This window comes from Delphinus delphis, chromosome 4 (assembly GCF_949987515.2).
Source record: "Delphinus delphis chromosome 4, mDelDel1.2, whole genome shotgun sequence".
NCBI classification, from domain to species: Eukaryota; Metazoa; Chordata; class Mammalia; order Artiodactyla; family Delphinidae; genus Delphinus; species Delphinus delphis.
In genome coordinates this window covers 93,934,513-93,955,658 of record NC_082686.1, presented here as the reverse complement: position 1 = coordinate 93,955,658, position 21,146 = coordinate 93,934,513, and the positions used below count along the sequence as shown (strand labels likewise).

At 42.1% G+C, this 21,146-nt stretch overlaps 1 long non-coding RNA gene across 1 annotated transcript; it reads right to left on the bottom strand.

Annotated features, from left to right (window-relative positions):
- Positions 1 to 16,103: 16,103 nt before the first annotated feature.
- LOC132424201 (uncharacterized) lies at positions 16,104 to 18,005 on the bottom strand. Its single transcript, XR_009519180.1, has 3 exons — positions 17,781 to 18,005; positions 16,682 to 16,775; positions 16,104 to 16,236 (listed from the first exon to the last, which is right to left on the bottom strand). It is a non-coding gene; the product is annotated as an uncharacterized lncRNA (long non-coding RNA).
- Between the last annotated feature and the right edge of the window lie 3,141 nt (positions 18,006 to 21,146).

Sequence of the window (21,146 nt, the reverse complement as noted above, 5' to 3'; positions counted from 1 at the left end):
GCTGCCGGCCCTGCTTAAACTGGCTTTGGGATGCGGCTGCACTGAGAGGCTGGATCGGGCGCTGGTCCCGAAAAAGGTCTCCTTAGGCGCAAAAGAGTGCGAGGGAGGAACAGGAGCAAGAGAGTGCGAGGGAGGAACGGGCGCAGGCTCTCAGGGAGGATGCTTGGAGAGGAAAGAGAGGGGAGAGGCAGCAGCTGAGGGAAAAGGTGAGACTGAGAGTCTGGGGCGGGGAGGAGGGGAAGAGAGGGAGGCGGGAAGACACACACACACACACACACACACACACACGCACGCACGCGCACACACACACACACTGGTGGAGAGATGGACCGAGTGACCCACCGCTCTTTCTGGCACCTCCCCTTTTCCCCGTCCTCTCCCCCAAAGTCCTTCTCTCCCAACCCAGCCTTTGGCCGGCCTCCACACAAGTACCAGTCACCGAGGAAGCTCCGCCAGCCCTGCCTCGCCTTTGCGTTCTGTCTCCAGATGCATCTCGCACTTCCCAAAGCGTCCCGGCGCGTGGGCACAGAGGAGACCCGGCACTGCGAAGCTGGAGCGCGAGGGGCCTCTCCCTAGCCTTGGGTGCTGCCTGGCTAGGGTGGCCCAGAAGGGCAGATTACACCCGGGGTTGGGGCCGGGCACGGTGGGGAGAACACCTTCAGTTCCCGGGACGTGAGTTCTTCCTCAACAAGGGATAGAGTTGGCTACGGACCTGGTGGGGAGAAGTAAGCGTGCACAACCGGGCTTGGAAAAGGGAGGTAGGGAGTGTTCCGACCTGAAAGGAGACCAGTGCGCACCTGGGAAGAGCCTCACGCAGTCCTAGAACCTATCGCCGTGTTAGCGAGGAGAAGCAGGTTCAGAGAGGTGTGGCCACTTGTCCAAGGTCACACAGCGAGCTGGGGGCTCAAGAGCTAGACTTGGCTATCCCACCCGGTGGACTACTGAGAGCGAAGGGGCAAGATGTGTGAATAAATTGTGTTCGGATTTCCAGCCCTTTGTACAGTTCCCCAACTCGGCGGTGGTAGGGGATATGCTGTGTAGGAGATAACTTTTGCCTGCTGCAAACCTCGGGGGAAGAGGAGGGGCTAAGGGGCGTGTTAGCGTGGCAGGGCGTGGGGGGTAGCTGTCAAACGAGGAGCGGCAGAGGCTGTAAGGCTGGCACGTCGAGGGCGCACAGTAAACATTTTCTGAGGCATGGACGAGAGATCAGCCTTTGGGTAGCTGTGTTCACTTGGGCAAGGCATCAACCTTTTTGTTTTAAATTTCGAGGATGTTGTGATGACCACTGGGAATGGATGCCAAATGCTGGGGACAGAGTTGGAGCTCCAGAAATAAATATAGGCGGCGTTGCTGTTACTAGGGTTGCTCTTGAGGAATGGGTCGGAGGCTGCCCCTACGCTCGCAAGGTGACTCTCCTGGACACGGCCTGTGCGTCCCCTGCCCGGAGCCAGGAATCGACAACCGAAGGCGCGAGACTGGCGGTTACCCGCTAACTCACTCACCAACACGCTGGGCCTCTTCCCGCGGGCCACCCTGGGGGCAGCCCGGGAGCGTGTTCAGCACCGCGGCCAGCGACCGGCCCTTTCTACCTCGCCCCACAGCTCTCCCTAGCTGAGGCTGCCCGCCCTCACCTTTTTCAGTTCTTGCCTCAGCACCACAGTCCTGCTCCACGAGGGAGCCGGGGAGATTCCTCCCAAACACAGACCCGTATTAAGCGGCTGCGCTGGCCGCACCTATTCACGCTTACTTACCTGTGGCCTAAATTCACTGTGTATGAGAGAGGGCTTTCCTGAAGTATTTTAGTAGGTTTGCACATGTCTTTGCCAGACGGTTTATGTCAACTGCCAACTAAATTGTTAATGCTCAAAAGTCCACAAAAACCTAAGGATGAATATATGCACACGTGCATGAAAGATTCCACACATAGTGGGAGACTGAATGAGGAAGTTTAATACAGGCAACTTGCTGGAAAACACACTACATAGGTTACCAGGGCTGTGTGACAGAAAGTGTACCAAAAATCTGTTTCAACTACTTAAAAAAAAAAAGATTACAACTAAGTCAAGCCACCAGTCACTAACAAGTTTTTTTTTAATCAATCATTTGACTTTAACACTTCCCATCCTACATTATCAATAGATTTATGTGTGCAGACAAGTCTGGAGGGGGAGAAAACAGACTGGGATAAATAAAAATACCGTAGGAAGCTATTGTTTAAGAATAAGAATCAGGAAAATATTATGGGACATATTTCTAGTCTACTGAGTGCTAAAGCAATAAATAAGATTTAGCAATAAGCTAAAGCTGATACGTGGGGAAAATCTTCTAAAAAATCTATCATGATACAAATTTGGCAAATTTGGCATACAAATTTAGCCACCTGCATGGTGGCTAAAATAGCCAGATATTTAACTGCATTCACTTATTTTCCAAAATAAAGACAAATCTGTATTGTGTCATGAAGAAAAAACAGGGGATAGTATTGAAATTGATTCATTCATTTACAACCCATAATATAAAAATATATAAAACTGTCTATTAGTATGTGTTAGGCACTGGGAATAACAAAATAAATAAAAGTCAGAAACATCCTGTATTGCAATTCCAGTACTTTTTTTTTTTTTTTTTCAGTGGTCTTTCCCGTTGCGGAGCACAGGCTCCGGACGCGCAGGCTCAACAGCCATGGCTCACGGGCCCAGCCGCTCCGCGGCATGTGGGAATCTTCCCAGACCGGGGCACGAACCCGTGTCCCCTGCATCGGCAGGCGGACTCTCAACTACTGCGCCACCAGGGAAGCCCTCCATTACATTTTGATATGTGCATGTAAAGAGGCGTGTACAATGAGCTCTGTTGAAATATGGAGAAACAATGAATTGCATAGAGGTTCTGCCACCTGAGCTGGATCTTCAAAGTTGAGTTCCAAAAGGTGAAGCAGAACATACTAAACTGTTCAGATGGGCACATAACCACATTGGAGGGCTTCCCTGGTGGCGCAGTGGTTGAGAGTCCGTCTGCCGATTCAGGGGACATGGGTTCGTGCCCCGGTCCAGGAAGATCCCACGTGCCACGGAGCATCTGGGCCCGTGAGCCATGGCCGCTGACCCTGCGCGTCTGGAGCCTGTGCTCTGCAACGGGAGAGGCCACAACAGTGAGAGGCCCGTGTACCGCAAAAAACAAACAGACAAAAAAAAAAAAACCACATTGGAGCCTAAAAGCCCAGCACGCCTTGTCCTATGAATGGTATGAGGAGTGTTATTATGGATTCATGGATTTTTATATATTCAATGAGTACCAACCAAAATTATGGTTATTTTTTCTTTTTGATGCTTAAATTATCCTAGCTTTGTCCAATGAGATCCCCTCCAAGCTGGCTCCAGAGTCTTTTGACATGACTTACTTAGATTTTTTTATTTTTATTTTTTGGTTGTGCCGGGTCTTAGTTGCAGCACATGGGCTCCTTAGTTGCAGCAGGAGGGCTTCTTTGTTGTGGCTTGCCGGCTCTTTAGTTGTGGCATGTGAACTCTTAGTTGCAGCATGCATGTGGGATCTAGTTACCTGGCCAGGGATCAAACCCAGGCCCCCTGCACTGGGAGTGTGGAGTCTTAACCACTGCACCACCAGGGAAGACCCAGACTTGCTTAGATTTTGAGAACTTCCTTGCCAGAATTTGTGGCAGTGTAAGATACCCCTTGCTCATCTTGGAAGTTCCCTACTCTATACCTGGGAGCAGCCATTTCTCCAATAATCCCTGGTACCTTATAGTGGGGAATGACATTTAGAAACGTAAATTTGGGAAGTAGGGGTGTTTATTGCCCCTGTAGTATTATGGACTAGACCCTGTCAGTGGACAGAGCTAGGGTATATGATTTTTGAAAAAATCATGAGATAATGATGATGATACAGTAGATAAATCAGACACACCCTTAGCAAATGATCAAAATTAACATCACCAGTGTGATACTCTGGGAAGGACACAAAGTCACTTACATGGTATTCCAGCTAGGAATGCACAACCTCAATCTAATTGCAGCAAACATCAGACAGACTCAAAAGGAAGAATATTCTATTTTTAAAATTCTTCCCCCAAATGTCGATGTTATACAAGACAAAAACTGGGAAAAAGTTCCAGACTAAAGGAAACCAAAGAGATGTAACAGCTAACTGTAATCCTAGACTGGATCCTAAACTGGAGGAAAAAGACTTCTATAAAGGACAATATTGGGTTAAGTGACCAACTTAGAATATGGATGGTAGATTAGATAGAAGTATTGAATCAATGTTAAGTTTACTGCAGTTGATAACTGTGTGAAAGAAAATATTATTATTCTTAAAAATACACACTTAACCATGATTTATGCATCTGTTTCAGAAAAATAATTATGTGTGTGTAGATAAACAGAGCCAATGACAAAGCAAATGAGGCAAAATATTAATAATAAATGAATTTAGGAAAGAGGTAGAACGATTTCCTTTGTACTATTCTTGCAACTTTTCTTTGTTTGAAATTATTCCCATACAAAAAATTAGAAGTCATAAGTTTATAGAGGTATTTCAATTCAACTTCCAATTATATACTTAATGTACTTGATTTATTATTTTTTCTTTTATAAAATTTTTTTCTTTTTTTTTTTTTTAGAAATTTATTTTATTTATTTATTTATGGTTGCATTGGGTCTTCATTGCTTTGCCCGGGCTTTCTCCAGTTGCAGCGAGCGGGGGCTACTCTTCATTGCAGTGCATGAGTTCTCACCGCGGCGACTTCTCTTGTTGCGGAGCACAGGCTCTACGCACGCGGGTTTCAGTAGTTGTGGGCTCAATAGTTGTGGCTTGTGGGCTCTAGAGCGCAGGCTCAGTAGTTGTGGTGCACGGGCTTAGTTGCTCCATGGCATGTGGGATATTCCCGAACCAGGGCTCAACCCCGTGTCCCCTCCATTGAGGTGGATTTTTAAACACTGTGCCATCAGGGAAGTCCCTGTACTTGATTTTACATTCCTACTGGACATCCTGGCTTCTAACAACATAAAGATAATTATTTATGTTGTAATATGCATTAAGTAATTTCAAACTAATAATGGCATTACCATTAATAGTAAACCTGACAAATAAAGCTTGAGATTTTCTTGCCATTCTCTTTGTCCTTAAAATATACCCCACTGTGTACAACTACGTGTTCTAAAATTAATTGAAATAATGCTTTTTTATGTGCGGTTATGTTATTAATTTGATATATGGTTAGATTTGTTTCAGGTACCTTAAATTTTAGGAATTATTTTAAAATTTAAATTTATTTTTGAATATATAAATCATTCATGTGATTTGACAGTTAAAACTTTAAAATAAAGTATAGTCCTAAAGTTTTTTGTTTTTTTTTTTTTTTTTTTTTTTGGTGGTATGCGGGCCTCTCACTGCCGTGGCGTCTCCCGCTGCGGAGCACAGGCTCCAGATGCACAGGTCCAGCGGCCATGGCTCACGGGCCCAGCCGCTCTGCGGCATGTGGGATCCCCCCGGACCGGAGCACGAACCCGCGTCCCCTGCACTGGCAGGCGGAGTCCTAAATTTAAAATGAGAAACCAAAGAATATTCAGGAAAACCTTACACCTTTTTTATACTCCTCAAATGCATTATTAAAAAAAAATTTAGCCTCTGGTTTCTCTATCCTGTGTGTGTTTCCGTAAATACGTGTGTGTGTGTGTGTGTATGTGTGTGTGTGTGTGTGTGTAGCCTACATAAAGGGTAATATACTATATACACTGTTTACTATCTTGATTTTTTAATGTAACACTGTATCCTGGAATTCTCTTATATCAATATCCTTTTCTTAAATGTTTCTGTAGTACTCCATCTTGAGAAAGTTACATACTTTTGGAGATGTAACTTAGTTTTATTCAACCAATGTTTTACTGTTTTTATTTGTTTGTATGTTTTAATAATCTTTTACTGTTATAAATAATGCTGCATTTTATATGCCTACAGGTATATTACAGAATAACATAAAAATAAAATTACAGTTTAATAAAAGAAGAATGTCCTCTTCCCAGCCCTGGCAACCACCATCTATTTTCTGTCTCTATGAATTTGACTCCTGTAAGTACCCCATGTCAGTATTTGTTCTTTTATGACTGGTTTATTTCATTTAGCATAATGTCCTCAAGGTTCATCTATGTTGTAGCATGTGCCAGAAGTTTCTTCCTTTTTAAGGCTAATATTTCATTGTATGTATATAGACCACACCTTGCTTATCTGTTCATCCGTCAATAGACACTTCAGTTACTTCCACCTTTTGGCTATTGTGAATAATGCTGCTATGAACATTGGTACACAAACATCTGTTTGTGTCCCTGCTTTCAATTCTTTTATGTATATGCCCAGAATTGGAATTGCTGGGTCATATGGTAATTCTATATTTAATTTTTTGAGGAACTGCCATATGGTTTTCCACAGCAGCTGCACCATTTACATTCCCACCAGCAGTGCACAGGGTTCCAATTTCTTTACATCCTTGCCAACACCTATCCTCTGTTTTTTCTCCTGTTGTTTGTCCTTCTGTTTTGTAATAGTCATCGTAATGGGTGTGAAGTGGTATATCATTGTGGCTTTGATTTGCATGTCCCTAATGATTAGTGACGCTGGGTACATTTTCACATAGTTATTGGCCATTTGTATATATTCTTTGGAGAAATGTCTATTCAAGTCCTTTGCCCATTTAAAAATCAGTTTTTGGGGGTTTTTTTGGTGGGATTTTTTTTGCTGTTGAGTTGTCCTTTTGACTCTTGAGATTGTTTGTTTTCTTGTCAATTCATCTTCTAATGATTCTGAAAGCATTGGAAAATAAATAGGAAGAAGACAAGTTAGTAAAAAGTAGTATTCCATTTTAATGGATATGATTGTAACATGCAAGGCAGTTTCAAAGCTTCAACAGATGGTGCACAGCAATTGTGCTTTACTGATAGAGTTACAACAAATTCTATTAAATTAAAAATCCCACTTAGCAGATGCCTTCAACAGTTGTTGTCCGCTCTGAAGCTAATCTCTGAAGCAAAGACATTTTTTTGTTGTTGTTTGTTATTTGTAGTGTGTTTGGACCTTTGAAATTCTGAATTTTCTAAAAAATACTCTATTGGTATTTAGGTGGTAGTTTACCTTAGAAGTGTTGAGGGGTAGGAGGATGGAGGGATAAAGAAGACTTTAATCTCTGACGAAATGTGGGTTATTAATAAACTAGAGAAGATTTGTAAATGAGACATGAGTATATGAGTTTCTTTATAAAGTATATCCTGAACCTGTTTTGCTATAGATTGCAGTGTATATTAATTTTAATGGAGGGACTTCCCTGGTGGCACAGTTCTTAAGAATCCACCTGCCAATGCAGGGGACATGGGTTTGAGGCCTGGTCCAGTAAGATCCCACATGCCGTGGAGCAAAGAAGCCCATGAGCCACAACTACTGAACCTGTGTGCCACAACTACTGAAGCCCGCATGCCTAGAGCCCGAGCTCTGCAACAAGAGAAGCCACTGCAAGGAGAAGCCTGCGTACGACAACGGAGACCCAACGCAGCCAAAAATAAATAAATTTTTTAAAAAATTTAATGGAAGTTAAACACTATAAATTATTTATCTCATGAAGCTCACTAAAATAGGAGTCTACCTCTGGTTCTAATTTCCTAAAAATCCATAATTACTTATTAAAACTGGTAAAGAATACAGAAAAATCTATGACCGGGCTTCCCTGGTGGTGCAGTGGTTGAGAGTCTGCTTGCTGATGCAGGGGACACGGGTTCGTGCCCCGGTCTGGGAAGATCCCACATGCCGCGGAGCGGCTGGGCCCGTGAGCTATGGATGCTGAGCCTGCGCGTCCGGAGCCTGTGCTCCGCAACGGGAGAGGCCACAACAGTGAGAGGGCCACGTACCGCAAAACAAACAAACAATCTATGACCGTCTGGGCAATTCAATTTTGTTATGGCAAGATATTATTTAATATGCAATTAAGATAATGTATAAAAATATTTCATTTTGTAAAGTCTTGCCAAGTGCTTTAGAAAGGAGAACTTTTCCTTTGTACAAATCATGGAACATTCCTTTTGAGAACGCTAATGTGGAAAGACAAGCTGGGATTGTAAGCAGTGCAGAAGAATGCAAATAAAACCACCCAGTCTCTATTGCCTACTGGACATTTATTACTGGAGAGCTCATCACCATTTCAAGCTCATTTTATGTCTAAAGCAAATTCATCATCTCCTATCCAGTGAATGTTCCTAATATCTGTCCCTCACCTCCATTCTTTAGTTTTTAATTTTAATACAAGTTTTAAAGGTTACTTTCCCTTTACAGTTATTACAAAATATTGGCTATATTCCCCAGGGTGGTACAATACATCCTTGAGCCTTTTTCACACCCAATAGTTTGAACCTCCCACTCCCCCACCCCTATACTGCCCCCCCACCCCACTGGTGACCACTAGTTTGTTCTCTGTATCTGTGAGTCTGCTTCTTTTTTCTTATATTCACTAGTTTGCTGTATTTTTTAGATTCTACAAATAAGTGATATCATACAGTATTTATCTTTCTCTGATTTATTTCACTTAGCATAATGCTCCCCTAGTCCATCCATGTTGCAGCAAATGGGAAAATTTCATTCTTTTTTTATGGCTGAGTAGTATTCCATTGTGTGTGTATATATATATATATATATATATATATATATATATATACCACATCTTTATCCGTTCATCTGTTGATGGACAATTACATTTCTTCCATATCTTGGCAGTTGTAAGTAATGCTGCTATAAACATTGGGATGCCTGTATCTTTTTGAGTTAGTATTTTTGTTTTATTTCAGTTAGATACCTAGGAGTGGAATTGCTGAGTCATATGATAGTTCTAATTTTAGTTTTTTGGGAAACTTCCATACTGTTTTCCACAGTGGCTGCACCAATTTATATTCCCACCAACAGTGCAAGAGGGTTCCCTTTTCTCCACATCCTCTCCAACATTTGTTTCTTGTATTCTTTTTCATGATAGCCATTCTGACAGGTGTGAGGTGATACCTCATTGTGGTTTTGATTTGCATTTCCCTGACGATTAGCGGTGTTGAGCATCCTTCCATGTGCCTGTTGGCCATCTGCATTTCCTCTTTGGAAAAATGCTTATTCAGTTATTCTGCCCATTTTTCAACTGGGTTGCTTGTTTTTTTTGATGTTGAGTTGCATGAGCTGTTTATGTATGTTGGATATTAATCCCTTTTTGGTCATGTCATTTGCAAATATTTTCTCCCATTCGGTAGGTTGTCTTTTCATTTTGTCGATGGTTTCCTTTGCTGTGCAAAAGCTTTAAGTTTAATTAGGTATCATTTGTTTATATTTGCTTTTATTTTCTTTACTATAGGAGACAGATCCAAAAAAATATTTCTGTGATTTACGTCAAAAAGTGTTCTGCCCATATTTTCCTCTAGGCCTCACCTCCTTTCTTAATTGTCAACAGCTAAGTCCAATCCCCTACTCAACAACCATGCAGGCAGCAAGTTCTTCTCCGTCTAATTAACCACAAGAATTTGGTAAAACTAAACTTCTTTAAAGCTTACTTTCGTTTGGTTTCCTTCTTATGTAAAATACTTTTAGTGGCTCATTCTCATCTCACATCAAGTCTTTCAAATTCTGACCTTCTCAAGTTCTCATAATTTGGCCTGACCCTGCATATCCAGCAAGATTTGTTCTTCATCCCATTGTGCCATCTCTGCTCCTCCCCTCACTGCCCTGCCTCTTGCCACCTCTTTCCTCTGGCCTCTCTCTCTCTCCAAATCCTAACCATTGGACTCCTGGCCCATTTCTTGCTCTCAATTCCTATGTCCCTCAGTTGATCTCCTCAGTTTACTTCCTAATTATACACTGTTGCTGTGACTTTATACCCATGAGTTTCCTCTTCAACTACATTATAAACTCCTTGAAGGCAGCTGAAGTGTTTTGTGGGGAGCTCAGTGAGTTCAGATGTGTTTCAGCCACTTCTCACCACATCCTCCATGAATGCCCTGGTCTGAGCCTCCCTAAACCCCACCAGAACTGCTGCAATAGCCAAAGGACTGCTCTCCCTCTGCTTATTCTTCCCATGCCAAGATCCTTGTGCCTCTGCAGCCACAGATCTTTTGAAAATACATATTTAATCCTGACACTCCTGTGCTTAAAACCCTTCAAATGGTCCCCCATCGTTCTTGAGCCCACAATGGCTGGCAAGTTTTTTCAGGATCTCTTGGAAAATATTAGGTTGGCCAAAAAGCTCATTCAGGTTTTTCCAAAAACCCAAATGAACTTTTTGGCTAACCCAGTAGATTTCCCTGGAATATAGATTTCAACTTGGAACTCTTTCCCTCTTACTCTCTGCAACCCAGATGGGTCAAGTTCCCCATGCTTACAAAGACTTACATTTCTTTCCTACTGTTCCGCTGTTAATTTTGTACTCATTTATGTGATTATTTGTTTAACATTTATCTTCCTCATTAGATTGTAAGGCTTATGTGAGCAGGGCCCAGGTCTTTTGCAAGTCATTGTTGCCTGGGATTTAATAGATGCTTAATAAATGCTTGTTTAAATGAATGAGTGCACTTTTTATTAAGGCAAGTCTCTCCAAACCTAGGGCTTCCCTTCGGATCCCAGTGAACACTACACTCACTCCAGAACAAAGTGAGAATTCAGAACACTTGATCCTTGTACACTGATAGCTATATTCCGCTTTATTCACACACAAGTGGTTTACATAAATTATAAAATATAAATATGCTTGTAATTTTAGATAGTTTAAGGGGAAGATATTTTGCTTTCATTTATTTCATCTGTATGTTTCATCTAAGAGAAATATTTACTTAGAAAAAAACCTATACAAATCAAAAGCTATGTAACACTTAAAACACAGGCTACATTATCTCATTGCAAGAGGGATTTAACTGACTACTTCAGATTACAAATCATTTGAAGCTGAATGTATTGGTAAAGCCCCGATCACCATTGGCATTCTCTGTTATGCAGTTATAGAGCAGAGACAGGTGTGTATAATGGCTGGAGCCATGGTGTGCTGGTAAATATTTAACAACCAGATCTTCAGGAAAAAAAAAAAAAAGAACAGCGAACAATCTCAATTTAAGTGTCTGCCAATTTCTGTGGTGTACCTACTCCCCACCATGGTCAATTTCACACCACCAAGGTCGCTGAAGGCAGAGTTTGAAAGCCATGCTAGCAAATAGCTCTTACAAGTCAGTACAAACTGGGTCCAACACGCCACTGACTGGATCCTGTATAAACAGCATAAACCTGTTGGGAGAGTCATTGACTTGACTTTATGTAGGTGTCTTATGTAGACTAGGTGTCTTCAATTTAAAAACTCACAAAGGAAATCGATAAAATATATCTAATCATACAACTATGGATAAGATGAACATAGGTTTCACTCTGTGATAGGGTTCTCCAGAGAAACAGAACCAATAGGGATAGACAGATAGACAAATAGATACAGTATATATAAATGAGAGAGAGAGTGAGAGACAGAGAGAGACAGACAGAGAGAGAGAGAGAGACTTATTATGAGGAAGTGGCTTATGTTATTATGGAGGCTGAGAAGTCCCACAGTCTGCCATCTGCAAGCTGGAGACCCAGGAAAGTCAGTGGTATAATTCAGTTTGAGTCTGAAGACCAGGGAACCAGGGGAGTCAGTGGTATAAACCTCAGTTTGAGTGGAAGGAAAGGATGAGATGAGATGTCCCAGCTCAACAGTGAGGCAGGAAAAGGGGGTAAATTCCTCCTTCCTCTGCCTTTTGTTCTATTCACACCCTCCCTCAATGGACTGGATGATGCCCACCAACACTGGGGAGGGCAGTCTTCTTTACTGATACCACAAATACAAATGCTAATCTCATGTGCAAACACCCTCACAGACACCCGCAGAAATAGTATTTAATCTGGGCACTCCATAGCCAGTCAAGATGACATAAAATTAACCATCACACACTCCTTCCTAGAATAATAAAATTAAAAGTTGCCACTTTCAGAAGGTAGGATAAAGCAAATAAAAGAAAGTACTGCAGTTAACTTTAGATCAGGGTAGGCAAACTTCTGTAAAGCATCACATAGAAAATATTTTAGGCTTTGTAAGTCATATGGTCTCTGTCACAACTGAAATGTCATTGGGACATAAAAATAGCCATCAACAATAATACATGGAAAACAATGGATGGGGCTGTGCTCCAATAAAACTTTAAAACTTTAAATATGTGGTGGGCCGATTAGTTTGCTGACTGCTGATGTAGATTAATTAGATTAATTAGAGTTATAGAGGTAAGGGATATTGATTATTCCAACTACAGTGAAAACCAACTTGCAGTTGGAATCCTCACAGCCTAGATGTTTATTTAGTCAGCTCTCCAAGCAGTGATGGACTCAGGAATGGACATGTGACCTAACTCTGGCCAGTGAAACAGGAGAGGAAGTATGCTGAGGGGCATCTGGGGAAAGTCTTCCCATTCCTCACGGGCAGCTGTCATTCTGCCCCTTTTGCACTTTATCTTGACTAGCTGTGACACCTAGAATCACTCCAACCACCAACCTGAGGATGAAGCCAACACTGAGGAAGGCAGGGCCAAGAGATGGAACGAGCCAGATCAACCGACCCTGGAGCCTTCCCTACCTCTGGACTTCCTGTGACGAAAGATGAAGTTTCCTATTGCGTATGTCTGTCACAGATGGGTTTCTGTAAATTGAACTAAAAGATTCAGTTTTGTTCCCCCTTCCCCCCACATTTCTTTTCGTTACAAATGTAATACTGAACCACTGACTCCTCCATGTAGGGAATTTTTTGTCTCTTTTAAAAGGCATAATCACAACATTTTCTCTTTCCCTGAAAGTCATCAGGGGTTGAGACTGCCATGTCAAATCAGAAAAAAAGGGATAATATTATCTAGTTATTCTTCAGTATGTATTCTCCTTCCACAAGGCAAATACCTGGAAGGTCCCAGCCCTGCTTTGGGAGCCATTCCTTCTACGGTCTTCCTGACTCAACATGGCGGACACTGTCGAACACTTACTTTGCAGCAGTTCCACACACTCATCCTCCCTGAGATCAAAACTTTGACATTGTTCAGTTGTCGGGAGACTGCATACTTTAGAGAAGGCTGGACCTTTCCCCACCCCTAGGGAGGATAATCTTAATTTATCTCAGCCAATCATGGAAATCCCATTTTCCTTGCCAGGGGATGATTTAGGAATGGGCATGTCTATAATTCTGAACAGTGAGTGTGGAAGAGTTTTTCTTACTCTTAAAAAGGGACACAAGGGAGCCTTTAATGTTGTGAAGTACTTACTTAAACTTGCTGCAGTCATCCTGCAAGCCCGTGGTCAAAAGTCAACATTATGAGCAAAGCACAGCAGAAGAATGAAGAGGCCTGGCTCCTCAGTGATGGCAATGAGCCACTGACTTAACCACGCCTGGAATCACCCTACCTCAGGCTTTTTATGCTATTGGTGCCAACTGAGTTGATCTCTTAAAAGCTACTGAAAACACACCAACTGGAACACTCACTAAAAAGTTGCTTTGGGCAGATTTCATCTGGTTTCCTCCACTTGCCTAAACAATTTAAGAAGGAAGAGCATGATGTTACTTCTGCACTGATCTCTCTCTGAGAGATGCACTGGCAAGTGATTTTAGGGAATCTATGAAGACTGTATGGCTGCAGACTTATTTTAAAATATTAGGCTAGGGACTTCCCTGGTGGCGCAGTGGTTAGGAATCCACCTGCCAAAGCAGGGGACATGTGTTTAAGCCCTGCTCCAGGAAGATCGCACATGCCGCAGAACAACAAAGCCCATGCGCCACAACTATCGAGCCTGCACACCACAACTGAAGCCCAAGTGCCTAGAGCCCGTGTTCCACAACAGGAGAAGCCACCGCAATGAGAAGCCCACGCACTGCAACGAAGACCCAACCCAGCCATAAATAAATAAATAAATAAATAAATAAAATATTAGGCCAGCCTAATAAATAAGCCAGAATGTTTTATACTTTCAGGACAAATCCACATTTGTATATACTTTAGAGTACAGGCTGTTAAATCAATCACTTTAAAATTTGCACCAGAGATTATATTAAAATAATGCCATCTCTTAATAAATTTAGAAAATTTATTACGAGATAATTTTCTGTCATTGCTTCACTCACATTTTCAGGTGATTTGTTGTTACTTAATTCAGCATTCCTTAACTGTCAAGTCAAAATATGAGAACCAGTTTTTGGTAAAGTAGTTTTGTTCTTATTGTCCCATCTTTACCAGCAGGAAATGTTTTCAGTTTGTTACAAAGCCTCTTCTCTCATGCTGTAGATGTCAAATACTTGCTTTTATTCTTTTTTGTTTGGACACGTTTTAGAGTCCCTAGAATGTGGTGATTATGACTTCATATTTCATTGTCACAAGGAATAGTAAAAATAATTATTATCTCATTAGTATAAAGAATATGGAAAATCAGATCTATCTGATGCCAATGTATATGCTGGCACATTGCACTAAACAGCCTATTTTCTAAGAGATAATATGAAAGGACTTTGTTTTTGACTGGGGGCAAGTGTCACAGAAGTAGGTTATGCTCATCGTCGAGTTGGTGGAGCTTTGCTAACACTGCTTTTCGTTTGTTTCCCAGAATTACATTGAGACGCTCATTTTCACCTAACCCCCTGCTTCTGCTCTAACATATTCCAGCCCAGTGGCAGTTCAACACTTGAGCTACGGAATCAGACCAACCTAAGGTCAAGACTTGGCTCTTTCACGTACTAGTTCTGTGCCCTCAGTTTCTTCATATGTAAATGGATAATTATCCCCATCCTTCCATCACAAGGTTTCTGTGGGAAATAAGTGAACATGCAAACAAGAGTACCCAGAATAGAGAAAATGTTCAATAAATGGTTCCTCATCCTCTTCCACATTATTATCTCCCTAGAGTGAAAGCTGCCCCCAGTGAGAAGGCTGCCCAAGTGTAAACAGCTTTTGCTTTTGTACTGTATTTCCTCCAGGGCTTTTGTACTGTATTTCCTCCCAATCTTCATCTACTGTCTGCACCTCTCCTGAGGGAATCGGGAGACAGAAGCATGGGAAGCGTATAGGAAAGGAGAAAATCTACAGAAGGGGAAGCAAAGGATGCAGAAGGCAAATGACCAACTTCACAATTGATTCTGAGGATACGTTCAGTTCACAGAGCAGTCAGGAGCAAATTAAATTTAGTAAATTGAATCAAATTCTTAAGGTAGAAAGGAAACTTATCTTTTAAGGAAGTTTGTGATGAGTCTCTTTTTAAAATAAAGACTCTTTTGCAATCTCTTGAATTTATCCATTTTGTAAATTTGGGGGTTTTGTACATTGATTGATTTTCACTCAAAAGAGGAAGTATTTGAACCCTGTTTTCTAGTTACATATCTATTTTAACTAGGTCATTTTTAATTTTGACATAGATATGACTTTGTAGAGGATTTTAAGAAAAAACAGGAACTGAAATGGAACTCAGCATAAAAACAATTAAGATGAGGTTATACTACTAGAGGTTTTCTTTCACTTTTCATATTTTAAAAGGAGCTTACTGAGTCCTTAAAACCAGCTAGGCAGGGTCTCAGCACTTCACATGTATTAAGCATTTCCTCACAACTCCCCCTGCAAGGTGGGTGCTCTTATCTGAGACACTGAGAGTCTGCCATTTGCATCCTTGCCCCCTTCACTTTTGGTTTTATCCAAGTTGAGAATTTGAAGTCATTTATTCTCTCCCACCCTTAAACACTTTAGGCTTTGAGGAAAATAAGAGAACCTCGCCACCTGGTGGCTGCTCCTGGTTTGTGGCAATAAGGCAGCCCCTTTCTGGTCTCAAGGAGAGAAGAGAGAATGACTCCGCCTTTGCTACTCAAGTCTCTCAAGGCACCTCTCAAACAACTGTGCTGGCCTCTCCTTCAGAGTCACTGTCTTTAACAATCCCTTGCCTTGCTCTGCTCAGATACATCCTAATAAAAACTGAAGTAGCAGGGTTTTTTCTCTATTCTTCAAGTGAGGAAGTTCCATGAGACAGAGTTCAGCAATGATGGGCCAGAACACCCCTAATTTTATTTCATTTTCAAAAAGATCAGACATTCAGTATTCATGCTCTTTAAGAAGGGATTCACAGCTGGCCAGGAAATTGTCATTCTAAAATGTCCACTTCATAGCTGCCTCCTATCTTGGGCTTTAATCTCTAAAGCAAAGAAAGGTACATGTAGGTATTCCTTGTTTTAAACAATTCATGGAATTAAAATGTTGTATGTAAATTGAATTTTTGAATTTCTAACCATAATGATTACCTGGGTACATTGTTTTCTTAAACACTTAACTAATAAATTGCAGCTTTTGAAGTTTAGGTTTCTCAGTTCTAGATAGAGGTTCTGTTCATGATTTCCAATTGCCTGTCGATGGATATGTGCCCAGCTATATCAGAGTCACTTGGGGAAATTAAAACACAAATACAAAAAGATTCCTGGGCTACTCTCCAAAGATGTTGATTCAGTAGGTCTGTGGTGAAGCCCAGGCATCAGCATTTCTAAATGCTCCCCAGGAAGTACTGATAAACCTTGAACTCTGCTTCGCTGACCATAATAAAGAGCGTTGGTGCTTTACACACAAATTAGATAGTTTTCACTCACCAGGTCGGCAAACAAGAGGAGAAGTAGTAAATATCCCCTTCTAATGATGACGTGGGGAACAGAGCATTCTCGTTCCTGCTGCCCAGACTGCGAACTGCAGCAAAAGATTAAGAAAGTAATCAGACAGTTATTTTTAATATCTAAAATGTTAAATCAGCCTAGTAATCCCAATTTAGGACCCCGAATATAAGGACCAAGGACAAAGAAGTTCATTGTACCATTAGGTGTAGTGAGAAACAACTGGGAACAAACTGATGGCGGACTAAATTAGGATCTAGTCATTCAATGAGGTATTATGCAGTATTTAAGAAGAATCGACTAGACCTGAATGTTTTTACATAGAAAGGGGTCCAAATACTGTTAAATCAATGAGTAGCTGAGTTTTATACACACACACACACACATACACACACGCACACGTGTGCACATATATATAATTATATATATTCCCATTTATAAACTAAAAGAAAAAATTAATAAAGCTGGAATATTGACTATATATGCTTGTGTCAGCAGAAAGATGTAAAAGGACACATCATTTTATCATTGGAATCTTCATGGTGGGAGGAGAGAGGGAAGATTTTTAAACTCTCCTTCATACATTTCTACATTTCACTCATCACAACCAACATGTTTTTTTTTGCTTTTGCAATTCAAAAGGCCCAATAAAGTGTGTATTTTAAAAACACATTGGGAGGCTTCCGGGAAGATGGCAGAAGAGTAAGACGTGGAGATCACCTTCCTCCCCATAGATACACCAGAAATACATCTACACGTGGAACAAGTCCTACAGAACACATACTGAGCGCTGGCAGAAGACCTCAGACCTCCCAAAAGGCAAGAAACCCCCCACATACCTGGGTAGGGCAAAAGAAAAAAGAATAAACAGAGACGAAAGGATAGGGACGGGACCTGCACCAGTGGGAGGGAGCCGTGAAGGAGGAAAGGTTTCCACACAGTAGGAAGCCCCTTTGCGGGCGGAGACTGCGGGTGGCGGAGGGGGAAGCTTCGAAGCCGCGGAGGAGAGCACAGGAACAGGGGTGCGGAGGGCAAAGAAGAGAGATTCCCGCACAGAGGATCGGTGCCGACCAGCACTTACCAGCTCGAGAGGCTTGTCTGCTCACCCGCCGGGGCGGGCGGGGCTGGGAGCTGAGGCTCGGGCTTCGGTCCGAGCGCCGGGAGAGGACTGGGGTTGGCGGCGTGAACACAGCCTGCAGCAGGTTAGTGCGCCACGGCTAGCCGGGAGAGAGTCCGAGGAAAAGTCTGGGCCTGCCGAAGAAGCAAGAGACTTTTTCATCCCTCCTTGTTTCCTGGTGCATGAGGAGAGGGGATTAAGAGCGCTGCTTAAAGGAGCTCCAGAGACGGGCGCGAGCCGCGGCTAAAAGCACGGACCCCAGAGACGGGCATGAGACGCTAAGGCTGCTGCTGCTGCCACCAAGAAGCCTATGTGCGAGCACAGGTCACTATCCACACCCACCTTCCGGGGAGCCTGTGCAGCTCGCCACTGCCAGGGTCCCGGGATCCAGGGACAACTTCCCCAGGAGAACACACGGCGCGCCTCGGGCTGGTGCAACGTCACGCCGGCCTCTGCCACCGCAGGCCCGCCGCGCACTCCGTGCCCCTCCCTCCCCCCGGCCTGGGTGGGCCAGAGCCCCCGAATCAGCGGCTCTTTTAGCCCTGTCCTGTCTAAGAGAAGAACAGACGCCCTCCGGCGACCTACAGGCAGAGGCCGGGCCAAATCCAAAGCTGAGCCCCTGGGAGCTGTGAGAACAAAGAAGAGAAAGGGAAATCTCTCCCAGCAGCCTCAGAAGCAGCGGATTAAAGCTCCACAATCAACTCAATGTACGCTGCATCTGTGGAATACATGAATAGACAACGAATCACCCCAAACTGAGGAGGTGGACTTTGAGAGCAAGATTTATGATTTTTACCCCTTTCCCTCTTTTTGTGAGTGTGTATGTGTATGCTTCTGTGTGAGATTTTGTCTGTATAGCTTTGCATCCACCATTTGTCCAAGGGCTCTATCCGTCCGTTTTTTTCTTAATAATTATTTTTTTATTTGAATAACTTTATTATATTTTATCTTAGTTTATTTTATTTTACTTTATCTTCTTTCTTTCTTTTTTCCTTCCTTCCCTCCTTCCTCCCTCTCTCCCTCCATCCGTCCCTCCCTCCCTCCTTTCTTAATTTCCTTCTTTCTTTCTTTCTTTCTTTCTTTCTTTCTTTCTTTCTTTTCTTTCTTTCTTTCTTTCTTTCTACTTCTACTAATTCTTTCTTTCTACTTATCTCCCTTTTAATCTGAGCCGTGTGGGTGAACTGCTCTTGGTGCTGCAGCCAGGAGTCAGTGCTGTGCCTCTGAGGTGGGAGAGCCAACTTCAGGACACTGGTCCACAAAGGACCTCCCAGCTCCACATAACATAAAACAGCGAAAATCTCCCAGAGATCTCCATCTCAACACCAGCACCCAGCTTCACTCAACAACAAGCAAGCTACAGCGCTGGACACCCTATGCTAAACAACTAGCAAGACAGGAACACAACCCCACCCATTAGCAGAGAGGCTGCCTAAAATCATAATAAGCCCACAGACACCCCAAAACACACCACCAGACGTGGAAATCCCCACCAGAAAGACAAGATCCAGCCTCATCCACCAGAACACAGGCACTAGTCCCCTCCACCAGGAAGCCTACACAACCCACTGAACCAACCTTAGCCACGGGGGACAGACACCAAAAAAACGGGAACTACAAACCTGCAGCCTGCAAAAAGGAGAGCCCAAACACAGGAATATAAGCAAAATGAGAAGACAGAAAAACACACAGCAGATGAAGGAGCAAGATAAAAACCCACCAGACCTAATAAATGAAGAGGAAATAGGCAGTCTACCTGAAAATGAATTCAGAATAATGATAGTAAAGATTATCCAAAACCTTGGAAATAGAATAGACAAAATGCAAGAAACATTTAACAAAGACCTAGAAGAACTAAAGATGAAACAAGCAACAATGAACAACACAATAAATGAAATTACAAATACTCTAGATGGGATCAATAGCAGAATAACTGAGGCAGAAGAACGGATAAGTGACCTGGAAGATAAAATAGTGGAAATAACTACTGCAGAGCAGAATAAAGAAAAAAGAATGAAAAGAACTGAGGACAGTCTCAGAGACCTCTGGGACAACATTAAACGCACCAACATTCGAATTATAGGGGTTCCAGAAGAAGAAGAGAAAAAGAAAGGGACTGAGAAAATATTTGAAGAGATTATAGTTGAAAACTTCCCTAATATGGTAAAGGAAATAGTTAATCAAGTCCAGGAAGCACAGAGAGTCCCATACAAGATAAATCCAAGGAGAAACACGCCAAGACACATATTAATCAAACTGTCAAAAATTAAATACAAAGAAAACATATTAAAAGCAGCAGGGGAAAAATAACACACAAGGAAATCCCCGTAAGGTTAACAGCTGATCTTTCAGCAGAAACTCTGCAAGCCAGAAGGGAGTGGCAGGACATATTTAAAGTGATGAAGGAGAAAAACCTGCAACCAAGATTACTCTACCCAGCAAGGATCTCATTCAGATTTGATGGAGAAATTAAACCTTTACAGACAAGCAAAAGCTGAGAGCATTCACCACCACCAAACCAGCTTTACAACAAATGCTAAAGGAACTTCTCTAGGCAAGAAACATAAGAGGAGGAAAAGACCTACAATAACAAACCCAAAACAATTAAGAAAATGGTAATAGGAACATACATATCGGTAATTACCCTAAATGTAAATGGATTAAATGCTCCCACCAAAGACACAGATTGGCTGAATGGATACAAAAACAAGACCTATATAAATGCTGTCTACAAGAGACCCACTTCAGACCTAGAGACACATACAGACTGAAAGAAAGGGGATGGAAAAAGATATTTCATGCAAATGGAAATCAAAAGAAAGCTGGACTAGCAATTCTCATATCAGACAAAATAGACTTTAAAATAAAGACTATTAGAAGAGACAAAGAAGGACACTACATAATGATCAAGAGATCAATCCAAGAAGAGGATATAAAAATTATAAATATTTATGCACCCAACATAGGAGCACCTCAATACATAAGGCAAATACTAACAGCCATAAAAGGGGAAATGGACAGTAACACATTCATAGCAGGGGACTTTAACACCCCACTTTCACAGATGGACAGCTCATCCAAAAAGAAAATAAATAAGGAAACACAAGCTTTAAATGATACATTAAACGAGATGGACTTAATTGATATTTATAGGACATTCCATCCAAAAACAACAGAATACACAGTTTTCTCAAGTGCTCATGGAACATTCTCCAGGATAGATCATATCTTGGGTCACAAGTCAAGCCTTGGTAAATTTAAGAAAATTGAAATTGTATCAAGTATCTTTTCCGATCACAATGCTATGAGACTAGATATCAATTACAGGAAAAG